The sequence below is a fragment of the Spinacia oleracea genome, chromosome 3 (genome assembly GCF_020520425.1).
Source record: "Spinacia oleracea cultivar Varoflay chromosome 3, BTI_SOV_V1, whole genome shotgun sequence".
In the NCBI taxonomy this organism is placed as follows: Eukaryota; Viridiplantae; Streptophyta; class Magnoliopsida; order Caryophyllales; family Amaranthaceae; genus Spinacia; species Spinacia oleracea.
In genome coordinates, this window is record NC_079489.1 from 33,087,083 (window position 1) to 33,100,381 (window position 13,299).

Genomic DNA, 13,299 nt, shown 5'->3' on the forward strand with positions numbered 1-13,299 from the left:
AAGGGAAATGTTGGAAGAACAGTATTTTTTGAGGTGTGGATAGAAGGAATAACAGGTAAAAACTATAAATCTTTATTTAATATTTGGAGTAGATGTTCTTTTGAATAATATTATATTATATGTAAATAATCTAGCAGGATCAAGGCAAGAAGTTCAATTCAAAATGGAAGATTCAACCGTCACTTGCACATGCAAAAACTTTGAAGAATCTGGATGGTTGTGCTTCCATTGTTTGAGAATATTGCATTTACATTCAATCAATACAATTCCAGATCGTTACATAACAACAAGATGGACTAGATATGCAAAGAAACAGATATGGAAAAGGGTTGATACGATAAAAAGGGAGAAAGGGGAAATCAACAATTTTACTGGTTGGAGATTACATATGATCAGAAGGTAAATTTTTTCAATATACATTAGTTCATTTTCATATAGTTACAATTACAGTTGATATTTTACTTAACACTTAAACTTTATACCACAGATACTATAACTTAATTTTAAAAGGGCATAAGATAGCAAAGGCCAGAAAATTTATCGAGGAGAAGTTTAAAACGGATAATAAAGCAGTTGATGAAATCATAAAAAAGGAATAAGAAAGGAAGGCAAAAGAAGAAGCTGCAAAGATAGCAGAACAAGAAAAGGCAAAAGCTGAAGCACAACGAGAAACACAAGACGGGGAATCAACTAATTCTGAAATAACAATGGTGCTTGATCCTGATCGTGCTAATACTAAAGGAAAGAGTAAGAAGAGAATAAAGGGTCAATATGACAATTACAAGCAGCCATCAAAGAAAGGAAAAAAGAAACACAAAGAATTTGGATCCAAGACACCAAATATTCAATTATTTACACCTAAAGAACAACTATTTTAGTGATGTTCTTGTTTTATTATCATATACAGTTACTTCAACATTTTTAAACAAATTTATTGAGTGTTTATACTATAGTTCTCCTTTACAATACATAGTTACTATACTGAACGTATAGTAACTCTTTATAAAACACACAATTTTTACAAAATAACTATATCTTGAATGTTTATATTATAGTTTTGACAATATAGTATTTCTTTATAAAACATAGTTACTATTTTGACAATATAGTAACTCTTAATACAATATAGTTACTTTTTTGACAATATAGTAACTCTTTATAAAATAGTTACTATTTTGACAATATAGTAACTCTTAATACAATATAGTAACTCTTTATAAAATATAGTTACTATTTTGACAATATAGTAACTCTTAATACAATAGTTACTATTCTGAAAATTTTCTCTTTATAAAATATAGTTACTATTTTGACAATATAGTAACTCTTAATACAATATAGTTACTATTCTGAAAATTATCTCTTTATAAAATGTAGTTACTATTTTGACAATATAGTAACTCTTAATACAATATAGTTACCATAAAATGACTTATAGTAACTATATGTTTATCAAATAATAAAATACCATAAAAAGAGAGTAACTATATCTTATTAAAGATAACTATATCTGTAAGATAGCAACTATTTAGATTTATACACCAAATTATTCACTATTTATATATACTAACTCTTCACATTTAGTGGTCACCCTTCTTTATATATAGTAACTTTTTATAAAATAGGAAAATTTGTAATTATTAATCCAACCTTTGCCCGGTTTTCTTTAATTAAGCCTACCTATGTGATATTTCTAAATAATCCAACCTTTATGACCCAACTACTATTATTAAGCCTGGATGACCGGTTACCTGCTACAAAGTCAAGGAAATTTTGTAATTATTAATTCAACCTTTGCCCGATTTTCTTTAATTAAGCCTATCTATGCGATATTTCTAAATAATCCAACCTTTATGACCCAACTACTATTATTAAGCCTAGATAACCGGTTATTTGCTACAAAGTCAACGTTAAAAACGTTGACAACCTAAAGTTGGTTTCCCTGCTAAAATATTGGACACGTCATCATCAATTGCCACCTAAACAAGGATTTCATTTTTTTTTTCCAAAAAACCCTTCTTTTCTCTGTACCGTGTTTCAATTCCTCTCTCCTCCATTACTGCTGCTTCAACCACAATTGTACTGGTTCATGATATCATCAGCGATTTTCTTGTGGAAATAGGTGACTTCATCCACGCGCATTCAAATTTCGTCTCCAAAATCGTACAATTGAAGGTGAACTTAGGAACCTTAACGTTTTTGTTCCTTTTTTGGTAAATTTAAAATTTTGGGCTTCCTTGATGGTCAGTTCGTAAGAACCCGAGCTGTTGCAATAATATATTTTTTTTTTATGTTGTAGGATGTTGGTTATTGTGGTCTTGTTGAAAATTTAGAAAGAAAAAAAAACCTTGAATTTGAAGAAGATCCAGATCCAACAGGCAATTGCTTTACCCCAGCCATAGCAATTGCTGATTATTTTTAATGAACTTCGAATGGAGAGGTATGAGGGATCCACAATGGTGGAGAAGAGGTAGAAGAGAAATAATGGAGAGGAGTTCAGAGATGAAGCAGAAAATCGCAGAGGAGAGAGGAACGAAAATTAAAATAGCAATTAAAGAAAATAAAGGAAAATAAATAAATTATAATTGTTATATGCCACGTAAGGATGAATACCGCCTATAGCAGGTTAGTAACTTGTTAGGCTTAATAATAGTAGTTGGGCCATAAAGGTTGGATTATTTAGGAATATCGCATAGGTAGGCTTAATTAAAGAAAATCTGGCAAAGGTTGGATTAATAATTACAAATTTTCCATAAAATATAGTTACTATTTTGACAATATAGTAACTTTCGTTATGCAATCATATGACTTACAAATATATATATAAGAGTAACTATATTTTTAGAAAGGTAACTATTTCATTCAAATAGAAACTATATTTGTACTTAGTAATTGAACAATATGACACAAATACTGTAAAAGTTATAATTACTCTCATATATCAAACAATTAAAAATCACTGAGAGTAACTATATCAAAAATAGAATTAATTATATTTTCTAAACAGTAATTTGACTATACACTAACACAAAAAATTAAATTGTTTTTTCACCAATAATCATTATTAACCACGTAAAGCACCTCGTCCACGTCCCTTACCGCGTTTGCCTCCTCTAGCGCGTCTCCCGCCTTTGCCACGTCCTTTCTCTTCAACAATGACATCTGTCTCAACTTCATCTTCTGTTTCAACATATTTGGATTTCCTTGCTGAACTATTTTTTGCAACAATTTCAATTTTTGAAGGGTCATTCATGTATTTCTGCGTCAACTCTTCCCTTTGTTTAATTAAGGCATCAAAAACATCTTGTTTCCTGTTTCCCCTAAATGCAACCATTTGTTTTAGAAATTCATCCCTGTAAACATTCAAATTTGACAACACAATGGTGCTACACAAACAAGCTCTGAGAAACTTCCTGAAATCTTCCTGCAAATATTTGAACAGAAACTATTAGAATAAAAACAGTAACTATAATAAAAAAAACAATAACTATGATGAGAAAATAAAAATAACATTAATTAATTTAAAAATAGAAACTTACATCTGCCAAGGGATCAAAGTCAAAAATCCCAACACCATCTTGTATAGTTTCAACACCATGAAAGACCATCATAAACATCATCAAATAGACACAACAGTCTTTGTCAAAAGCACCTCGCTTCCAATTACCACCAACTGGATAAATGTGAAGCTTCTAATATCTTCATGATGAATGTTATCCATATCTTTCAATAGTTTTTCCAATGGAGAACACTGTACAAAACAAAGTATTTGTATTCAATAAGGACTGGATTAATTATTAAAATCATATATTAACCATTAAAATCATATAGTAACTATTAACAACATATAGTAACCTTTGTAATCATAGAGTAAATATTGTACACATAATTATTTCTAAAAGAGTATAGTAACTATTGCGCACCATATAGTAACCTTTCAAATAATATAGTAACTATAGAACACATAGAGTATCCTATTAAATCAGACACTAACTATTTATACTGTTTTAAAGTTAAAATTACTTTCTAAAAAAGATAGTAACTATTTTAAAAACATAGTTACTGTTTTAAAAAAATAGTAGCCTTTTTAAAAATATAGTTCCTCTAAAAAACTCAGACTAGTATAAGGGTAACTATAACATTTATAAAGTAACTACAATAAATATAAGGTAGCTATAAAAAAAACTTACCAAGACAGAAAAAGATTTCTTCCTTCCTTCAATCTCTTTGGGTTCAAGAAGCATATTATCAACGAAATAGACACTTTTGTCTTTCATACTAACCACAAACAGATAGTAATGCTTCGGATCTTCAATCAGAACAGGAGCAAAAATCTATATAAAAAAGAAAAACAACAGATTACAACTACAAAAAGTAGACAAAAAAAAGAAAATAATATAGTTATATAAAGAAAATATAAATCATACCATATTACAATCTTTCAAAGATTGAACTGCATTAACATCTTTCACACCATAAGAAAGACAAACAGACAAATCAGACAGGACTTTTGCATCGTCTGGTTTCTCAATCAATGCAGCAACATATTTCTGCAAATGAATATTAGAAGAAAAATTAAACAAAGGCCAAAAAATTAAAATTATTAACATTCTATATTATTAAAAATATAACTTACACAGTATGTGCCACCTAAAAACAGCTTCTGAGGACAACCAGCAGAATTCCTTTCATTTTCATTCAATAAGAAAGCCCATGCTTCAATATGAATCAAAAGAATATCAAAGGTAGAAGGAAGTGTCCACATGTCATCTCTTGCTACCGCAATAAACGGATTGTATTCAACAACTTTATCACTGAAAAACATAAAAAAGAAACAATAACTAGGTCAGAAATATTATAAAGATTACTATAATAAATAAAAATTAACAATAAAATATAAAAGGGAACTATAGTAAATAAAAGGGTACTACAGTATATAGAAGGTAACTATAAAGTATAGAGAAACTATAGTATACAAAACATAACTATAGTATATGAAGTTACTATAAAATACAGAGGTAACTATAGTATTCAAATGGTAACTATACAGTATAAAAGGTAACTACTATATATAAAAGATAACTATAAAGTATAAAAGGTAACTACAAAATATAAAAAGGAAACTATAAAGTATAGAAAGAAACTATAGTATATAATAGGTAACTATATCAGATATAAAGATACTATATCAAAATATAAAGTTACTATAACAAATATAAAGATACTATATCAAATATAAAGTTACTATGACACATATACAGAAAAACAATAAATTATGAAATGAAAAAACTTCAACTTACTCAGTCAAAATACCCTCTCCATCAGATAAAGCAGCAAAATCCACAACTTCTTGAACAAATGCTGGAAGATGTCTCATTAAATCTTCAAATGCAATCATAAACGAAGACATGAACAGACGTTTTCCTCTATGCCATAGACACTCACATCCACATTGGATACAGCATTGTTGTTAATGATGCATTTTTGGAATGCAGCCCACACGCACTCACATTCATCCATTTCATCATCATCATCCTCCGTAGTTCTTTTAATTTTGGCATTCAAAGAATCAAGAACTTCATATATTTGAGAGGTAGCTTGAGCTGGATTACCAACTGCTTCGGTAGATGTTGTTGGATCAACAACAGCAGCAGTAGACAAAACTGCAGGCTCAGTTGGAACAACAGCAGAAGGTTGAGGGGCAACGGTAACAACAGGATTGTTACTATCATCAAAAAGAGCATCCCAACCATTTGGTAGATTCTTCACCATTTGATGAAAATCCACTAACTCATCAACCATCTTTTGATAAGTGGAATTCTCCAAAATATCATCATCATGGCTCTGCGTTGCCATCGAAGCCTGTATTTTGAACAGCTCGTCAGCATGGATGGCTGAAACGACATCCAAATCTCTCTTCATCAACAACCACTGACCATGAAACTTCTGTAAAACAAAATACATAAATTTAAATATGGAACATATTAGGAAAATTTAATTAAAAGTACAATAAATATTATAAGAAAAGGTATTTATAGTATATAAATATAACTATATAAAAGGTTACTATAGTATATGAAAGGTAACTATAGTATATAAAAGATAACTACAGTGAATAAAAGATAACTATAGTAAATAAAAGGTAACTATAGTATATAAAAGGTGACTATAGTAAATAATAAGTAACTATAGTATATAAAAGATAACTATAGTATTTATTGTATATAATACAATTACTAAAACAAAGTAATGATAACTTAGTGTATCAAAGATAACTATAGAACATAAATGATAACTATAGTATATAAAAGATAACTATAATATATCTACAATTACTAAAACAAAGATAATGATAACTATACTGTATAAAAGATAAGTATAGGATATAAAAAATAACTATAGTTTATAATGACAAATATATCAACCATAAAGTAAAATTACATCAGTGGCTTTGGAGAGAATTTCTTCATCACTAGGATGAGAATCAGGGAGCTCAAACTGAAGAATCCTAGGACGCCGACTTGGACGTCGACGACCAACAGAGGGCTGTTCAGCACTTCTCCCACTGCTGTCAGGTTCACCTTCTTTGGAAATAGATTTTATTTGTCTCAAATCTATTTGACCATCAACAAAAACAAAATTTTTGAAAATTGGATACTTCTCCTGCTCCAAAATTCTAGAACCATCTAATGCACTCATATTTGCATTTTCAGCATGAATCCGATCAGTTACCATCTTCGATGTCCAATGCTGAATAAGAGGTAATTGATCAGGAATACTACTGGAATTCCTAAACTTAATCCTCTGAAAATACACAAGTTGCAAAAACACAACACAGCCTCCAAATGTCTTTTGATCTTTGCCTTTCAATAAACAATTTTTAAATTTCACAGTTTTCTCACATAATACGTCAAGAACGTATTTACACCAATTGTATTTGGGAATCATTTTAGGATCTTCCAAAGCCTTAACCAATCGTAAATCTACAGTCCTATTGGCTGTAGGAGTCGAAAATGTAGAAAAAGCAACAAAAACAAACAATTGTTTAAACAGATCACCACCGTCTGTCAACAATTTGATCCTTTCCTCAAGCAACCTTAGAGGAATTTGAGCATTGACTTCTTCAAATCCACACTCTTTTCTCCACTTGATCTTCAAATCCAAATCAGGATTAGTAAAATTGCGCCCGCGTTTATCCCCTTCAACCTCCAGCTCAGAAAGGGGGAGCATAAACAAATCGTACACATCATAATCAGTGATTTTAAACTGCTTGGAATCACTGATAGTGAACAAAGAACTCACTCCATCAAAGCATTTGATGCACTAGTTCATCATTTGAGTGTTCTTTCGACTTAATTGAAGGCATAACAATCCTCCAAAGCCTATCTCTTGAACAGCTGCCTTTTGTTCAGGAGAGAAGTCTTTAATTAATTTACACAATGATCCTCCTGAACATTGTGTATCAAAATTAAACCTGAAAATAATGAATAATGAAAGTAAGTCAGGTATTTCAAACATATACTAACTATTTAGAACACATAGTAACTGTTTAAAACATACAGTAACTATTAAAAATATATAGTAACTATGTAGAAGATATAGTAACTGTTACCAACATATAGTAACCTTTCAAATAATATAGTAACTATAGTACACATAGAAACTATTTAAACATATAGTAACTGTTTAAAACATATAGTAACTATTTAAAACATAAAGACACTATTTAGAACATATAGTAACCTTTGGAATCATATAGTAACTATTGTAAACATAGTACACATAGAACCTATTTAGAACATATAGTAACTGTTAAAAACATATAGTAACTATTTAAAACATATAGTAACCTTTGGAATCATATAGTAACTATTTAAAATCAAAAGTAACTATTTAAAACATATAGTAACCTTTGGAATCATATAGTAACTGTTTACAACATATAGTAACTATTTAAAAAAATATAGTAACTATTTAGAACATAGTAACTCTTTTGAACATATAGTAACTATTTAGAACAATTGACTAAATTAAACTAACACTTACACGATAGGCAGGCCATCAGCGCCAACTTCTTTCAAAACTTGTGACTGAAGTTGATGAGATTCAGGCTGTGGAACGTCAACCAGAGAAGAATTTTGTAAAACTAGTTGATTAGGTTCTTCTTCTTCAATTGGTTCTTTTTCAGGTACAAGCTCAATTGCTTTTGTTTTCGGATTGCCAGCCTTTTTGATCTTTTTTATAGACACAGATTCCTTAGCAACTGAAACAAAACAATTATAAAACAAAATATTACTATATAGTAACCATTACAATCACATAGTAATCAATAAAATCATATAGCAACCATAATAGAATATAGAAACCATTAGAATAATATAGTAACTATTACAAACATATAGTAACCTTGGAAATCATATAGTAACTAATGTACAAATAATAAGTTCTAAAATACTATAGTACCTATTGTACAACATAATAGTAACCTTTCAAATAATATAATAAATACATAAACATAGAGTATCCATTTAAATTAGATAGTAACTATTTATTAGACATAGTAACTGTTTAAATTTATAATAACATTTAAGAAAGATAGTAACTATTTATAACACATAGTTACTGTTTTAAAGTTATATTTACTTTCTAAAAACGATAGTAACTATTTATAACACATAGTTCCTATTTTAAAGTTTATTTACTTTCTAAAAAGACAGTAACTATTTATAACACATAGTTACTGTTTTAAAGTTATATTTACTTTCTAAAAAAGATAGTAACTATTTATAACACATAGTTACTATTTTAAAGTTAATTTACTTTCTAAAAAGACATGAACTATTTTAAAAACATAGTTACTGTTTTAGAAATATAGTAACCTTTTAAAAATATAATTACTCTGAAAAACTACTAGCACTACGAACATACCAGTCACTAATAAAAACACTTAAAAACTTCGTAACATAAAATAAAAGGTAACTATATCTTTGAAACAGTAACTTCATGAAACACTAACACTAATTTCAACAAAAACCACAAACATTTCAATAATTCAAAATCAAACAAAAAATAAGTTCAAATTACCAGGAATTTCTTCACAAACAGGATTTGGCCTTCTTCCTCGCCTTCGAGGAGCTTCAACTGCCATTTCAGCGACGGAATTGTCGATTTCAGGTTTCTTCGCTGCCGGTTTCTTCGGTGCCGCTTTCTTCACCATTTCTTAGAAAAAAGAAGACCGGAAGAGTAATTTGATGCAAATGGATAGATGAAAATAATCACTGAAATTAAATTTGAAATGGAGAGAAAAATTCAGAGAGAAGTTCGAAAGCAGTTTAGAGAGAGAAGTTGAGTGAGAAGTTCAAAAGCCGGGAAAAAGGAAATTAAAAAAAAAACATATATATAATTACGAAATCACGTGGCAGTTACATTTCAGCAACACGCAACTTCTCACACACGAAACCACAAAGACAATAATACCCTGGTCCATAGCATGGACCCGGTTTGGTATAGTGTAAATAGATCTTAATTATTTTAAAAATCAATTAGCAATCTAAAATTTACGAATTTGGGGAAAGCGAAATTAGGGTTTAACTTAACATTTATGGCCGAAAATTTTACCATAATTTTAAAATATACCCAACAGCATAGTTCAAAGCTCCCCTTTATTTCCCCGGCGTAATCACCACTCCCGGACCATCACTCGATCCTATATAGTAGTCAAGATCCAGCGTTGTCTCAGGCGTGGATACTTCATCGTCTTTAGACATTAAAAAAAACAAAGATTGATGTTAAAAATGAATATGGGAACCACGTAAGTCTCACCAATTTGCAGCAACCTCAAGAACTCGTTGACTGCAAAAGAAAAATTGTGCAGAATAACTAGGGTTTAACCTAGGCTCATGATACCATGATAAATAACGCTCAAAGTATAATATTCTCATTAATGAATTTCGTACATATATTACATAGGAAGGATATTCTAGGTAATTCTGTATCTTTAGGATATTACAATATTAACATAATTTATTCTTTATATACTATCGTAACATTATTCAATATGGAAGGGACAAGGGAGATAGTGATTCTCAAGAGCTTGATTATCTATATTCTAGAATTAGATATAAAAGAAAATGAATCCAGGATTATAGACATTCTTTTATCTGTCTGAAGCATGTTGCTTATTGCTTCCATATATACATATTTTATGTGCACTTGATGGTTGCCTCATGACAAGTTTGGATATACTCGTAAGAAAAAGTTTATGCATCCTGTGAAAATATATTTTGGTATTTTGCATCTCTATTGAACTAGAAACATTATTTAGCAGATAAATTGGGTATGGCCTAAGATGCTGACTTTCTTCTGTTTCTTTAGGGGAAAGTGCGTTGGCTGCAATGAGACCCAGAAATTCCAGGTTTACAAGGACAGGTAAATTGCATGTTTCTTGGAATTGTTTGTGTCTGAATCATAAAACACTAATTGGCCGGGCCCCTTGTATAAGGCTATAATATCTCGTGGCTTGATATTCCAGAATAATTTTTGGGTTGTTTACTGGATTTCATCATTTCTACTAGTCTAATGTTTTATTTCCCTGGCATAGCAATGCTTTTTCTATGAGAAAAAGCAAAAGATAAAATGATTATTTTACTTTGTTGATTTGTTCCCAACCAAGTTTTGGTATGGAATCATTGGAATTGCTTCATTATTGTTGACGTTTAGTTTTATTCCACATAAATTATATACAACATACTGCCTATTACTGGTAGGTTAGGCTACCATATCTACGCTTATTTTCTCGTTGGATTACTTAAGCTTTGTCAATGATTAGGTTTTTCACAATAAATGGTTCATAATGTACTCCCAATTATTGCTAGTCCATCATTTTTTACTTCACTGCTGGTAAACCTCATTGTCGATTCCTGCTAATGGCTATAGTGTCAAATACTGATTTAGTTATTTGTTCACTTAAGACCATCAATCACAAAGTTACATAATTTATTTTGGCATTTTTTTCTATATATATATTTTTTGAATTATGTATCCTGAAGTTTTGTGGACCCCTAAATTAAAAATAAATGTTCTGTAGAAATATTTGGTTTTTATTTCTGTCTTATGTGTTATAGAGTCTTGACCTTCGTTCTTCCTTAAACCTCTAATATACATCAAAATAAATGTCACATTAGATGTGTTTTATTAGAGAAGCAGTCCTAGAAGGATATTATGGCATAGTCTAGAACAAAATTTTCTAATTTATTTTCTCTTACATACTTATGTAGTCCCCTCATGGTTGGAGCTTCTAGGGGGCGGTCTTAGTCGTGAAATTGGTTGCATGATCTATATAGTGCCTTTTAAGATAGTTCTGCCAGCATCTTGTGCGGTTCCTGACTTCCTGTTTAATTTTTGCTGCAATTCTCTCTTCAGCTGCAATTCCAGGGACTTTGGGATGTGCAGAAAGACAGTAATGAGTCGGAAGGTTGTGTATTGTAAGTATATACTAATGTGACTTTTTCTAAGAAAACTATGTTTAAAGGTTTATCTATGAGCTCTCTCTCTCTCACTCTCTCACACACACTCTCTCTCTCTCTCTCTCTCTCACACACACACACACACACACACACACATCTTAAACCCCCAATCTTAAACCCCAACACGTGTGTGTGTTTGTATATGTGCATGTGTTTTTTTCTATGTTAAAACCCTAATATTAAACCCCGCTTGTTTATCAAATTTTTTTATATAAATTTTAAATGTGTTACATGGCTTCTTATGGCTTCTTTCATGCATTTTTGTGTACAAAATGGGGCTTCTCTGTGCTGATTTAATGTGACAGAGCATGTATACAGTTGCTATGTTGTTGATGCTATCAATATGTTTGTCCAAAAATATGGCTACTTAATTTATGTCTAGTTACCATGCAGAATAGTTGAGACAATGGATGTAAATAACTTTTTGTCCTGTAAGAATTTCAATTGCTTCCATTTTACTCCCCCTTTCACATCTCAGGGTAATGTTGAGTTGGGTGCAAGAAATATAGAGGAAAAAAGTGGGTGGGTTGGGTTGGTCCCAACTTAAGGGAAATTCCAGAGAGAAACAAGTGGTTATTTCCCAACCTAGTTTTCCAGAGAGCTGGAGAGCTATTATTTTAACAGGATTGATTCGGGTGTTGGATCCAACTTGAAGAAAATTTAGCGAGAAAACTGGGTAAGCGTTGGATGAAAATACGAGGGCCTTTCGCATAATCTTGTTAATTCGATACACAATGCACTTCAGCTAGAGTATTTATATGCTCTGTTTTTTTGGCTTAGAAGGTCCTAACTCCTAAGTTTCTTCAATATCTCTCTTGGGGGTACCTCAGATATCTTGCACGTGTCATTTATATTTTTTTTAATAACTTATTGACACCAATTCTGGGAAAAAAAGAAAAGAAAGATATTCGCTATACCACCTTCCCAGATTCTTATATGAGACTGTTCTCACCATCAGTTGATGGTGAGACCAGTTCACACTTGCGAATTTAGGTATGTTACTTCTATAGTTTACACATGTTACTTTTTTTATAATTTTAGAGGAGATACTTTTTTTAGTTTAGTTATGTTACTACTTACTTCTATAGTTTATACATGTTACTATTTTTTATACGGAGTAGTTTTAGGTAGATACTTTCTTAGTTTAGGTATGTTACTTCTATAGTTTAGACATGTTACTTTTGTTTTTATAATTTTAGAGGAAGTACTTTTTTTAGTTTAGGTATGTTACTTCTATAGTTTATACATGTTACTTTTTTTATACGGAGTAGTTTTAGGGGAGATACCTTCTTAGTTTAGGTATGTTACTTCTATAGTTTAGACATGTTACTTTTTTTTTATATAATTTTAGAGGAGGTATTTTTTTTAGTTTACGCATGTTACTTCTATAGTTTAGACATGTTACTTTTTTTTATAATTTTAGATGAGGTACTTTTTTTAATTTAGGTATGTTACTTCTATAGTTTAGACATGTTACTTTTTTTTATACGGAATAGTTTTAGGGGAGGTACATTTTTAGTTTAGGTATGTTACTTCTATAGTTTAGAAATGTTACTTTTTTTTTATAATTTTAATTTAGAGGATGTACTTTTTTAGTTTAGGTACGTTACTTCTATAGTTTAGATCTGTTACTTTTTTATATATAGTTTTAGGGGAGGTACGCTATTGGTTTCGCGCTCGTCACACCATCAAGTTGATGATGTGACTGGTCTCACAGGAAACGCGCTAATACCACCTTAAAGAACAACACAACAGGATCTTAAAGAATAGCTCT